Consider the following 12,455-nt stretch of genomic DNA (forward strand, 5'->3'; position numbering starts at 1 on the left):
CACATATTTCACGTATATGATTCATTATCGGTTTCCATTGCACTTCGCTCTTTATCAATACATTAAAAATGTCACCTCAGCCAAAGTTTCCAAACTTTTTTTTGCCATATTTAGATTCTTTTGGTGCAAAGTAAATAAATAGTTGGATATTCTTCAGTTGTCACCTGGCCGACCGGATGTATGGAGTACGGAGTATCCACCTAAAATTGTTGGACCAAGATTGAGGGGAAAGGGCCTGAATCCAGTGACTGCCGAAACCACCGGAGCGTGGAGCGCAATTAAACCCCAGTGTCCTGCTATACAGCTGTGTGCCAAATTACTAACTCAGATGTCAAAGGACCTTTTTGAAAGCAGTGGCTCTGTGAATGGGGGTGGGTGGGAGTTTGTGGGGGTGGGAGAAGGGAAGGGGGCTCTCTGGAGAAGTTCAGCCTACAACTAGCAACCCACTGGAGGATTGTACGGGCCTCTGCTTGATGCAAGTCCAAGAAAATCCCCCCACCCCGTCCGAATCAGGTTGCCTAACCTTCACATTTCCTCTTTTCCACAGTACTCACTTTGATGGCTGTATAGCATGAGGAGAAGGAGGGGTGGGGGGGGGGGGGGGGGGGGGTTAGAGCCAAGGCGGATAAGGACACAGTGAGGTGGAGGTGGCAGGGAAGGTCAGAAAGAGGTAAATGTTGTTATGCCTAGTTCTGCATGCCTGCCGAAAAATTGCATTCACCTAGCTGTAGGGTAAACCAGCAGACATCGCACTGATTATTAAGGCAATATTCTGTTTAAAAACTGTATTATATTCTTTGCCGGGTTCATCTGTGATTATACATTTGTTTTTTATTGGGTTTTTTAAATGTGGAAAAATAAATGTTAGTATGTCAAATTCACTTATATACAGTTATTTAATGTATGAAATTCAAACTAGGGAGCCACAATGACTCAACGTATGTGCTGGTAAAACAATATGATTCATAAATCTCAGGAAATACAGTTAGAGTGTGAATGCATTATTCAGTATTCAGAGTATTTATAATGGTGGTGGGTGCAGTTTCCGGCAGGCACGCATAACTGGGTATAACAACGGCACTCACTTAAGCAGAAGGGGGAACCAGCTATTGCACGTCTTGCTTTTTCCTTATGTCTTTCTCGCACTCTGTATTTCTTCTTAATTAGGATAACTGAGCTATTGGGGCTACAAGGAGCTCATAGAAGAACATGGCACTGGCCTGAATTACCATAGTTTAAGTGAGTGAGTAGGTGAGTGAGCCAAGTTTTCCACTTCCAAAAGGGATCAAGCTCAATTGATTTATGTTGATGAAGTCAAACGCCCCCCCCCTCCCCTCTCCCCCCTGCATTGTCCTGGGAAGGTCCGTGTGGTTGGGGGAATGGCTGGACATAGACATTCTGGAGGTTCTAAGTGAGTGCAAATCAATCCCATTTCCTCTCAAGTCATAAAGCCAAATGGGGGACCGCTACTCAGGACCTTTATACCATGAATCTCATGAGTGAAGGTGCCCCCGTCACAGACTTAGGGGAGCCAGTGTAGTTGGTGCTTTGGAGCGTTTTTTTCCCTCCATTGTTTTACCCATTATAGTCAAGTTCATGTCCTTGTTCACCCACTATCTCATCCACATGTTGTTTTTCCATGTGTTCATTTGACTGATTATGACTTAAGGTGTCAAGGGTTTCCAGCTTGTTCCATGTTTTGATAGTGCTCCGATCGCCCTAGAAGGGAGTGACGCCCCCTGCACTCCCAAGACGTTTTTTTTTTCTATAACAAACGATGAGCGACTGATTCAGTGTCAGCGAAGGTAGTGAGTGACGGACATTCTGTTTTGGTTCTTTGTTCCTTGACATTGTCGTCAGCGAAAGCCTGAGACACTGCAGGGGAACAGGGTACAATTCAACTTATAAATATAATCATGGAACTTTGCAATTTACCCTTAAGACAATCATTTTTTGTATAACAACAACATTGTTACATTTTCAACTCCTGCAAAACAAAGTTCTAGAAGATGAGAAGATGATGATACATATAACTATCCAAAGTTTATGCTGAACAGATTTTGACACAGCCTTTTTTTTCATTTTATAAATCAAAAGATGCCATGCAAAGTTCTAAAGAAAAAATCTATTTTCTGCACTTTTTTTTTTAGAACATTATGTATCATTTTATCCTGACTTGTATTCGACTAAATAATCCCACACTATATTGTCTGAGTGATGAGGGTTGTTACATCAGCCCCGGATGCTCGGCTTCATCCGCTAGCTTCATAGGAACGGAGGATGACAGAAACACGTGTTCCTAGATTAGGTTTCCCCTGACATGGATAACTAAGGGGGCCAGGAACCGGCCACATATGCCAAGGTACTTTAGATGAGTGATGATGTAATACTAAAAAATACTATGTGTGTACATTAGGGTCTGTGTATGGGATCACGAAAACGGAAGAGTCAATGGCACTGCCCTACAGTAAGTAGTAGCAAAACAGATAGGCTTTCATAAATCTCCATATAGTCCTATAAAAGTCTCCCCGGTACAGATTTAAGATAACAAATCTCTCTTCCTCTTTATCAATCATTCTCCGTCATTTTTCCCGAAAAGAAAAGTCAGCTGCCATTTGAGCAAAAGGCCAAAGTGATGGCTTCCCCAGCCTCAGACAGACATGAACACTGGCGCTCACCAAGTCAAAAGACCTGCTCTCTCCGTCTAGTCCCCTTGTTCGTTCTGACAACTATAATAGTTTAACAGAACACTTTAAGGAATCGGGGGGAATTTATATAGTAAAGTAAAAGTTCGGCTTTTTATTTTGGGTCCCGGAGATTAATGTTGCACTGCAGTAAACCCCTCTTGAATAGCTCTCTCTCTCTTGCCCTTTTGATGTATGTATTCCTATGTCCATAAATCCATGCACTTAACTGAAGCAATTGTTTAGGGAATGATGGCAAGGAAAAGAGCCAGACAATCAGGGCATAGGAAGAAGGAGAAAAAAACCAAAGGTGGATTAGGTTTTTTGGGGGGGAAAAGTCAGAAAAATCCCGTCCGGTCCCAAGCCCCAGTGACATGTCATAGAGATTCTTACAACGCCCCCCTGACGCTTTTAGGAAGCCATTAAAAGCAATATGTCTATGTCTGGAGCTATGATGGACGCCGCAATCATTTTGATTTACTTCAGTTTGAAATTACAGCGTCGGAGCCAATATCCTGAAGGGTGCTCCGCGTGATAACTTCTGTCTCTGTGACCAGACAGATTGTACAACATGAGCATCTAAAGGAGGAGGAGGAACACTGTAGACCCAGGGCTCCTGCTGAGAATTCCCATCTTTTTCATAAGCGCCTCGTCGTGAATGAGCCTTTTCTTTCTAAGTCCCTGGTTTCTCTTACTCTGTCGTTCCGCTATCCTTCCCCCCTTTTGCCCAGACCTTTCATGTGGTGACTCAGTCCATCACCATGGCTTTATACCGTATGGAACCAGCAGCCAGCAAGACAGCGATGGCCGCCGCTCTGTTTTCCTCATCGCTGGTTAAATGCCCTTGACCATAGGGAGGGCTGTTCTCTAGACTAATGGAGGGATTTCAGGCCAGGAGCTTCTTGCCCACCATGTCTCCTCTGCCTAATTAGCCGTTACCATTACCTCATGTCTGTATAAGGCAAAAGGTCCTCAGGGCATGTTACCTTGAGCTGTCTCAATTACAGGACCTTTAAAGGAACAGGGGATGCCCTATATTCCTCTACATGGCCTGAGAACGCCTTTTTCACCCCCGATGAGAATGTGTGGAAATCATAACAACATGCTCTGTCCAAGAGCTGTAGTCGCAGTTGGTCATTAATGCGGGCTGGCGTCGTGTGTATACAATGCCTGCTGGGGCCGCGCAGGTGAGATCAACTGTTTGGTGTGTGTGTGTGTGTGTGTGTGTGTGTGCGCGTGTGTGTGTGTGTCTGTGTGTGTGTGTGTGTGTGTGTGTGCGTGCATTTGTAAATGAGACCGAGAGGGTAAAAGTTCATATTGAGTTGTCTTCAGCGCTAAGAAATTCCTCTGACACATGTGGAGCTAAAGCAGGGTACGAGGGGTTCGAGGACGCACAAAGCAATGACTTTGTTACAGGGAGTTTCGGAGCTGTCCACCTGTATTTTCTTAAACTCTCTCTGCAGCCTTTCCATGGGTGTTGTTGGCGACTATTGGAGGGGTTTTAATTACGCCGTCATCTTTAAAGGACTAGTTAAAAAAAAAAAAGTTTAGCTTGTTGCCTCATTCTCAGGGTTCAAGTCAAGGCGACAGAGACCATTCCTTTAACGTTGCGTGCATACTTTAAGAATAAATGGTCACAGGCTAGTTAGCTCATGGCTAGTTAGCTCAGCTCAAATACTGGTAGTCAATGGGTAGTGTTAGCCTGCCTCTGCTAACAGGAATCAACTTGTTTATTCACCCCATTTGTTGCGCTCTATATATAATGCTCTTTATGTAATTTTAGAATGAAATAAATACCAGAAGGAATGCCATTGACTATCAGTATTTGAGGCAAGCAAACTTGCGATGGGCGACAACATTGCCCATTTAATCTTCTAATATTCACACGGAGTTAAAGGAAAGGTTTCTGTCATCACAAGCTAAAAATAGAAAATGTGTAAACCTATTCCTTTAAAGTTAGCGCCTGAAAGGTCGGGACCTTCCGTGTGTGTGTGCTACAAATTAGTCTCAACACAGCCGCAATTTCCTCTCGTTAGGGCGAGTGAGAAAAGGCAATAAAGAGCATCTGCTTTCCAAATGTGTCTGTTTCCAGTGCAATGGAGCATTCTTTTAATAGTCTGTATTATCCTGACCGGTTGCCAGTTGGTGCCGTCAGTTTCAGCAACCCGGTGCAAACTTTGTAAAAAGAAAAACTCAAATACATGCAAATGTAAGTAGCAAAACGGTGTTTCTCCATCTTCCAAAGCGTAACACCACTGCACTGGAATGTAGCGGTGCGTCCAGCTGGGTGTATGAGCAGCCCAGCAGCAGTAGCCACGCTGACCCTGTGTAATGACGCTAAGTGGATTACAAGGAGGCCCTGGTCACTGGTCATTAATATTGAGTCCGCTAGAGTTACCTCCATGTGGCAGCAGATACACCCACAGGGACCCAGCCCAAGACCTCCAAGATACCCGAGAAGGCCCGCTGCTCTGTGCAGGGCCTCAGCTGATCTGACAGCCTTTCTGAACACTGAAAAGGACCCCAGAAAGATCAAGAGAGGACAGTGTTTGTTTTGTTTTGATGGTTGATTAGTGAGGATAGAGTAGCCCCTACGTGTGATGACCTCATTACCGTCAGCTTTGTTTTTTTTTAGACTTGTGGCATATATGTTTCTGAGAGGTGAATGCAATTGTGCGTGTGGTGCTCTCAGCATTGCCAAAGAAGAAATAATAATAATACATTCAAACACTAGCATCTCTTTCCGTTACCAGCGCCCCACCAAGGCACAGTCACATCAACAGAATGGCAAGCTTAAATGGCAAATTCAGTTCATTTAAATTGAATCATTGAGATGAGTGTATCAAAGCAAATTATAGGCCTCAAGTTAAACTGTGTGTGAACGTTGACATGCACATTGCATTTAAACCTCCAACAAGGAACTTTTAAAAGTCAAACTTGTCCTCCGATGATATGAGATCATTACCTGTGAAAGTAAACGAGACCATCAGCGAAAACATAGCTGTTTTTTATACAGTTATTTTTAATGCCTTTGCTTGGTCAGATATTTTCCCGGCCTACGCTCTGTAATCACATGTTTCTTTCAGTGTGCACAAGGACAGGTAGCAGATTTTGAGGATATATTCACTGAGTTTGACAACAAGCGTTCTACAGTATCACTGACTCCACCTTTTATCTTACAAAGTCACATTTAAATACATCACTCATCATAGTGCATCCTGCAGGTCCAGACTTTTCACTCACTTCATAAAAAAATGCGCCACAAACGTCGGTGTCATAAAAACACTACCCCCTTTGTCCTTAAGGGGATGCTACAATCAAAAAAAGTTGAATTTTCTCATAGCTACTTTAACAAAAACAGATGTATTCCTAACACGCCTTGTTCGTGAATGTTACAAGCACTCCCCATGAAACCCTAGAAGTTGATCAAATGTGTATCTTTCAGCCGATGTGGGTTCCCCGCCGCACGCAAAGACCTTGTAACAGACAAGCGGACGTCACGTTGTTATTGTCATGTTCGGGGGAAACATGGTGACATGTTAGCAGCTCTTGGCATCTCCATATCAACACCGTGCTGGGTTGACAGGTGCTCAGCCCCAGATCATGACAGTCAGATGTTTCTCTCTACTTGTTCCCCAAACCCAAAAAGCCCAGGCCTGGCCCCTGAACCCACACACACTCCTCACACTGTGTTTTGACACGTTGTCATCGGTATTTTAGATGGCTAGGTATGAGGAAGAGCATATGATGGCTGCATACACACTCTCTGTGGGGCTGTTTGTGTTTCTAATCAAGACGCCCAGCCTTTATTGCCTGCCTGCCCACCTGGGAGGTGTGATGGGAACTCACATGATCTAAGGGAAGAATGAAAAACAGACAGAGCAAAGGTGGTAATAAGTAAAAGTGGGACAAATAAGAGAAGGGAGACCGACACTGTGTTCAAATCGTATAAGCTTTTTTCGTTCTATTCTACATACTACAGATGATCATAAAAGGTATGCAGGTCTACTGCAGTAACCATGCAGCATACTTTTACCTGTTTATTTTGTAATAACATTGCGACTTGAACTTCCCCCTTTCTTAAATATCTGTGTCATTGCTGGATGTTTTCTCTCTGAGGCTCCGTAGATGTGAAGTGACTTCCTGTGTGCAGTGGATTGTGGGTCAGAATTGCCCAAAAGCTGCTGATTTCCACACAAAAAATCCTGAACGGATGTAGTAGGGCATATGGGTATTTGTAAGCATGCTGCATCTGAGCACAGGGACATTCTACATCTTTTTCTAGCATACTAAACAGCAGGGAAGTATGGGGCTTGGAATGCAGTGAACATCTCTTATTACCAAAGGAAGAACATCGAGAAACAGCGTTATTTTGTAATGGGTCACGTCCCTTTTACAAGGTGATGTAACTCCCAATAAAGTGCCATATATGATCCAGTGAGGATGCCAACTTATTGTATTATGTGTTGAGCAGACATAGGAGAGGAGGCTGGGGCTAGCAGACCCTGTCCAGGCCAGACGTAGTGGACACGTTAAACTGTCAAATCGGCTGCTATACTCCCATTGAAAGAAACCCTTGGACAAACAAACCATAAAGCGGGTTTACCTTTTGCCAACTAAGAACAGTTGGTTTTTACACTCAAGAGTGATGACGTTTGGAACTTCCGAGGCGTTTTTGAGGAAACGCAGCAATGGCGGTCCAAAGAGGGGGCATCCATCTAACAAGCAAAGGCGTCTGGAAAAGAAAGAGATGCTCAGGGATCTTGTTAGTCCAAAAAACAAATCCAGAGGAGAGTTCTTGTGTGTGATGTGCGAGCAGGTGTTGATGGCGGCGGGAGTGGTGCTGCTAGCGGCCATGGGGAGCTGTTGAAGGTTTTTGGCTGCAGACACCAGGCCCCTATACTAATGAGTGATGCTCCACAGGGCCTGCTGGGCTTCAGCCAACCACAGGTCCAGAGAATGGAGTGCGCCTTTACCTTTAACTGAAGCCAGATCTGAAAAAAAAGGAGGAAATGCCCACAGTCTGTCTGCCTGGCACTCTTGACTGTGCTCCGCAGACTCTCCAGAGGGGCCACACACACACACACACACACACACACACACACACACGCAGACAGACTGATTAGTCCTCGGAGCTTTGTGATTAGACTACATTGTTAACGTTGGAACAGCTCAGACGTGGGCTGCCTTTCTTTAGCTTGTTGAAAACTTGTAGGCTATTGAAAACGTATTGTATTTCCAAAACTCTTTGGCTTCAAAGTGGCTAGTGGGATACTCCCTAAGTGCAGCTGTCTTTTCCCTTCGAGAGCTGGACAAGGCTACTGTTTGGAAACAATGGGCTAGTGATAGCAATACACTGTCTGTGGCATTATATACCTTCATGCTTGTGCATTGACCTGACCCCCCCCCCCCCCACACACACACACACACACACACACACACAAACTCAAAGAGGAAGATCCCGGACAGAATGTCCAGTCAAACAAGGTGTTTAACGGTCCTGAAATGATGATGTCATGTATAAATAGTGCTCAAATAGCTTCTAGGCTATGTGACTTTTAGTGTACATTTTATTAGTTTCCCCCTGGAATTTATCTGCTAATAGAACTGGCAACAACTTGAGTAAAATATACAAATGAGTGAATGAGCTAAATACTGCTATCTTGAAAATCTGTAACTCCTCAAACAAAAACAAATGTCTCACGCAGGATGGACTTGCATCAGTTTATATTTGACTCTGATTAATCACACAAGAGCTCCTTGGTTATTTTAGAGGTGAATGCCTTTAACCGCACGCCAGTAAATTCCTTGGTTTCCCCTGTAAAACACTCCTTTCCTGTGCAGTTTCACGGTCAGCTCCACGCAAATCAAACAAACAGCATGTTTTACCTCCTAAATATGGTCAGCGTCTATATTATCTCTTCATAAACTGCTCATGGGTCAAGCAAAGACTATTCATAGCCATCAGTCATGTACGGTTAGTGATGCTGCAATGGGCTGACTACATGCTCTCCTGCTGTGTCTGCCTGTAAATCACAGTATGGGGCTGGCTGAGGAACACAGGGAAAGAAGGCCAAGTGACGGTCAGGCATGTTGTGGAATTCAGCATGGTGCAGTGGCTTCATAATAATAACATTCACACCTGACACAGTTTGACGTCAAAATTATGATGTATAGCCGATGTACTCTACATAGGCTACACACACATGTATGTGGATATACTATATCCGTATATACTGTATATACAGTATATGTATATATTAGGGCTGGGTATCGTCAAGGACTTCACGATACGATACGTATCACGATACACTGGTCACGATACGATATATCACAATATATTTCGTATCTTGATATATCACGATATATTGCGATATTCCATAAACAAGTTGCCTTGTCAGACATAACAGCACAATATATTGATAATTGCACAGACAAATGAAGTCAAAACTATTTCATTCACAACTTCCTTTACTATTTTTCTTCCTTTACTTTTTTTTGGTTTTGGCAAATTATCAAACACTGCTGCAGCTGCCATAACATCAAAATAACAACTGTACAGGACACACTGAAAATGAAAATACATCAGTGTGCTTTTGTGACACAGTGAATCTTAAGTATTATTTTAAACAAAATTGATCTAACTTCAATAGTCAGTATCCTAGAGCAGCAGACATGGGTTTGAATCTGACCCGTGGTAGTTCTCTGCATTTCATTCCCTCTCTGCCACTTTTCATATCTGTCTCTCTGCACTGTCAATAAAGCCTTGAAAAGCAAAGCAAAGCAAAAAAAAAAAAATATATATATAATCGATACTGATATTGCGAAACTAAGTATCGCGATATATCGCCATATCGATTTGTTGACACAGCCCTAGTGTATATATGTGTGTATATATATTTTTTTAATTATGATTAGCGCAAAAACAAAATACAAAAAATGAATCGAATAGTTTGAGATTTTGGAAAATACGCTATTTGACTGTTTAGCGGTAATAGATGCACATTTGAACTGTAGTGACCCCGGGCGAGAAACTGAATAAGCATGATTCCTGAAATGTTGAACTTGAGGTATACTTAACTAAAAGTGCTTTCAGCATTTTTCATTCTTATTATATTTCCTGTGTAATAGTTTCCTGTCAGAACTCTAACAATGAATGCATTGAAGCAAAGGGAAAAGGGTGAGTGACACTTGACACATAGCCTGCATAAAACTTTGTAGCAGTCAATAATTTAATAATGGATAATTACATCATAACTGTCAATAACATAATAACTTGCCCATAATGTAATAATTACATTATGGGCACCAAGTGTATTACATTATTGGCTTTTATTACGTTAATATTCCAAAACATTTGGCAGTTATTACGTTATCGGTGGTTATCATATTATTGGCTGCTACAAACATCAAAGTAGATTTTACTTTGGAACCAGTGGTTTGGATCATGTTTTTATTATAGAACATAAAGGGGATGAAATGAGAGTTAAGTTTAACCGTCCGTCAGTGTGATTGCTTTAGAATAACACAAGGGATAAATGAGACGTCACAGAGCAAGAGAAAGAGGTGTAGGCTAACAGCTCTGTGCTAATAAACGATGTGATGAACAACAGAGCTGTCTCCAGGCAAAGTCTCTCTCTGAATCACATTAGCCCATTCACAGGGAACTTTCTTTTTTCTTCTTTTTGGTGTCTTTCACGAGGACGTCTCATTATTTCCAATGAGCAATATTCCCTCTCTCTCTCTTCCTTTGTCTGATTGGCCCGGTGGCGCCAACGCTGGTCTGGAGCAGCACCTCCTAGCTAATGATGGGGAGGACAGGGTACCGGTGTGCTGCCAAAAAGTGATTTCAGTCCAGATATGTGTGTTCAGCTGCTTTTATCAGAATCAAACAGTTATAATATGCAAAATATACATAACTATATGTCTGTGTTATAAGCAAAGATACGTATTTTCTTTGAAACACTTTAAAATTTCTTGTCAACGAAAAATCACAATTGCGTTGGCAGTTCATTTTGAGATCGGGCATGACATTGACTTGACTAAGGGCCACATCCACTAAAGGATTGTGCCGCTTTTGTGCCCTATCCACAGAGGACACGCAAAGGCGGAAATGCACACAGACTGCATTGAAACTGCCCTGTGGAGCAGACAGCGCTGACGGTGCGCCTGGCCCATTTTAATGTATTTAAATTATGGATATTCTACATCCAGTGCAAAATTACTCCATTCCTATGCAAATAAACCTTATTGCAAATAGCACCTTATCCTCAAAGGCCAGCGCTAATTGCAACAGGCCGTTTGAGTGAAGCAATTACCGCATATGAAAAGTGTGTACAAAAGTGGCCCAAATTTTCTACACTCCCCTTGTCTCTGTTTCTCTCTCTCTTTTCAACACTTGTGAGCGTTAAATTATATTGAATTGATATTGAGCCATATTATGAGGGAAATCTACAGGAAGTGGGTTGCGCTTATATAGGAAGAAAACAGTTATGATGGTTTATTTAATAAGGGTTGCGTTATTAAAATAGAATGTCACAGTACCAACCTGTGATCTGTGTATAACAGCCGACCTGTGTGGATGTCAAGCAGATTATAGAAAATTCATCATCATCAAATCCTGGCCGATCGTCTTGGCCCTGTGCGTAAAGCGTTACGGTGCTGCCTGAAACAGTCCTTTCTGGGAGGCTGTTGCAGTCAGATCACAGCCTAATGAGACCTCAGCACTGCCCCCTCTGTGTGATGTCAGTACTGACCCTATATCTCCTCTCTAGCTAGCTGACATAAACATTCATATGTCGGAAGCACACTAAAGCTCATTCCCCAATATCGTAACAATATTTGGTCTGTGGATGGCTTCTAAAGAAAGTATATCCTTTGCGATTAACCTTATTTTGCCATCGTGTTGATATTTCTTTAAATTCCAGTCATATTCCTAGTCCTAAAAGGTGATTATTGCCTTACAGAATGACTTGTCTTATTAGAGCCCACCCAGCGCCTTTTTACCTGCTGAAATACCCTTTTTATTTGACTGAAACCCCCTTTTTGGCATGGCGATCACTTTTTGGCACCACACTGGCCTCCAAATTCACCTCTCACTATACCTCTTTGTCTGTTCTCACTCTCTTTTTCTTCCTTCTCCTCCTTTTCCATTTCTATCTTTCACTCCACAGCCATCTTCATCCTTTCATTTGCGTGTTCTCCCTTCGCTCCCTTTACCTAACAACAGGCCTAGGCTTACTGCTCCACTCCTCCGCTACCTCAGATCTCCCTCCATCCTCAGACAGGGGATTTAGGAACAAAGGGCCCCTGATGTCTTTACTGGAGAGGTTATAAAGCCAAAGTCAAATTGTATTAGAACTTGCCTGAGCATTAGCATGTGAGGCAGTGCCAAAAAACGAGGGGACGGCCTCTCAGACTGCACTTCTCAAAATAACGATTACACCCGTTAGAGATGGAGCGAGGGAGACAGAGGAGCAAGGAGGTGAAGGAAGGGAGGAGGAGGAAAGAAATAGAGAGAGAAAGAGAGGAGAAAGTCTGTGTTTTGATTTTACTGAAGGTCTCAACAGAGTAGAACCAGCTGCTATCTCCGGGCAAAGGAGAAAGGAAGGGAGCGAAGGCACGGCGATCAGTCTAGCTAGCAGAACGGATTTCGCCAGCTCAAGGGTATTTAGTATGAGGCTTTTATCTGGTAAACAGGTCAAGGTGGGGCCGACATATCCTCACATGAACCAGACAAAAGACAGCATAAAAAAGAAGGAAGTAATTGTT

This window comes from Ammodytes marinus (assembly GCF_949987685.1).
Source record: "Ammodytes marinus genome assembly, chromosome: 21".
NCBI classification, from domain to species: Eukaryota; Metazoa; Chordata; class Actinopteri; order Uranoscopiformes; family Ammodytidae; genus Ammodytes; species Ammodytes marinus.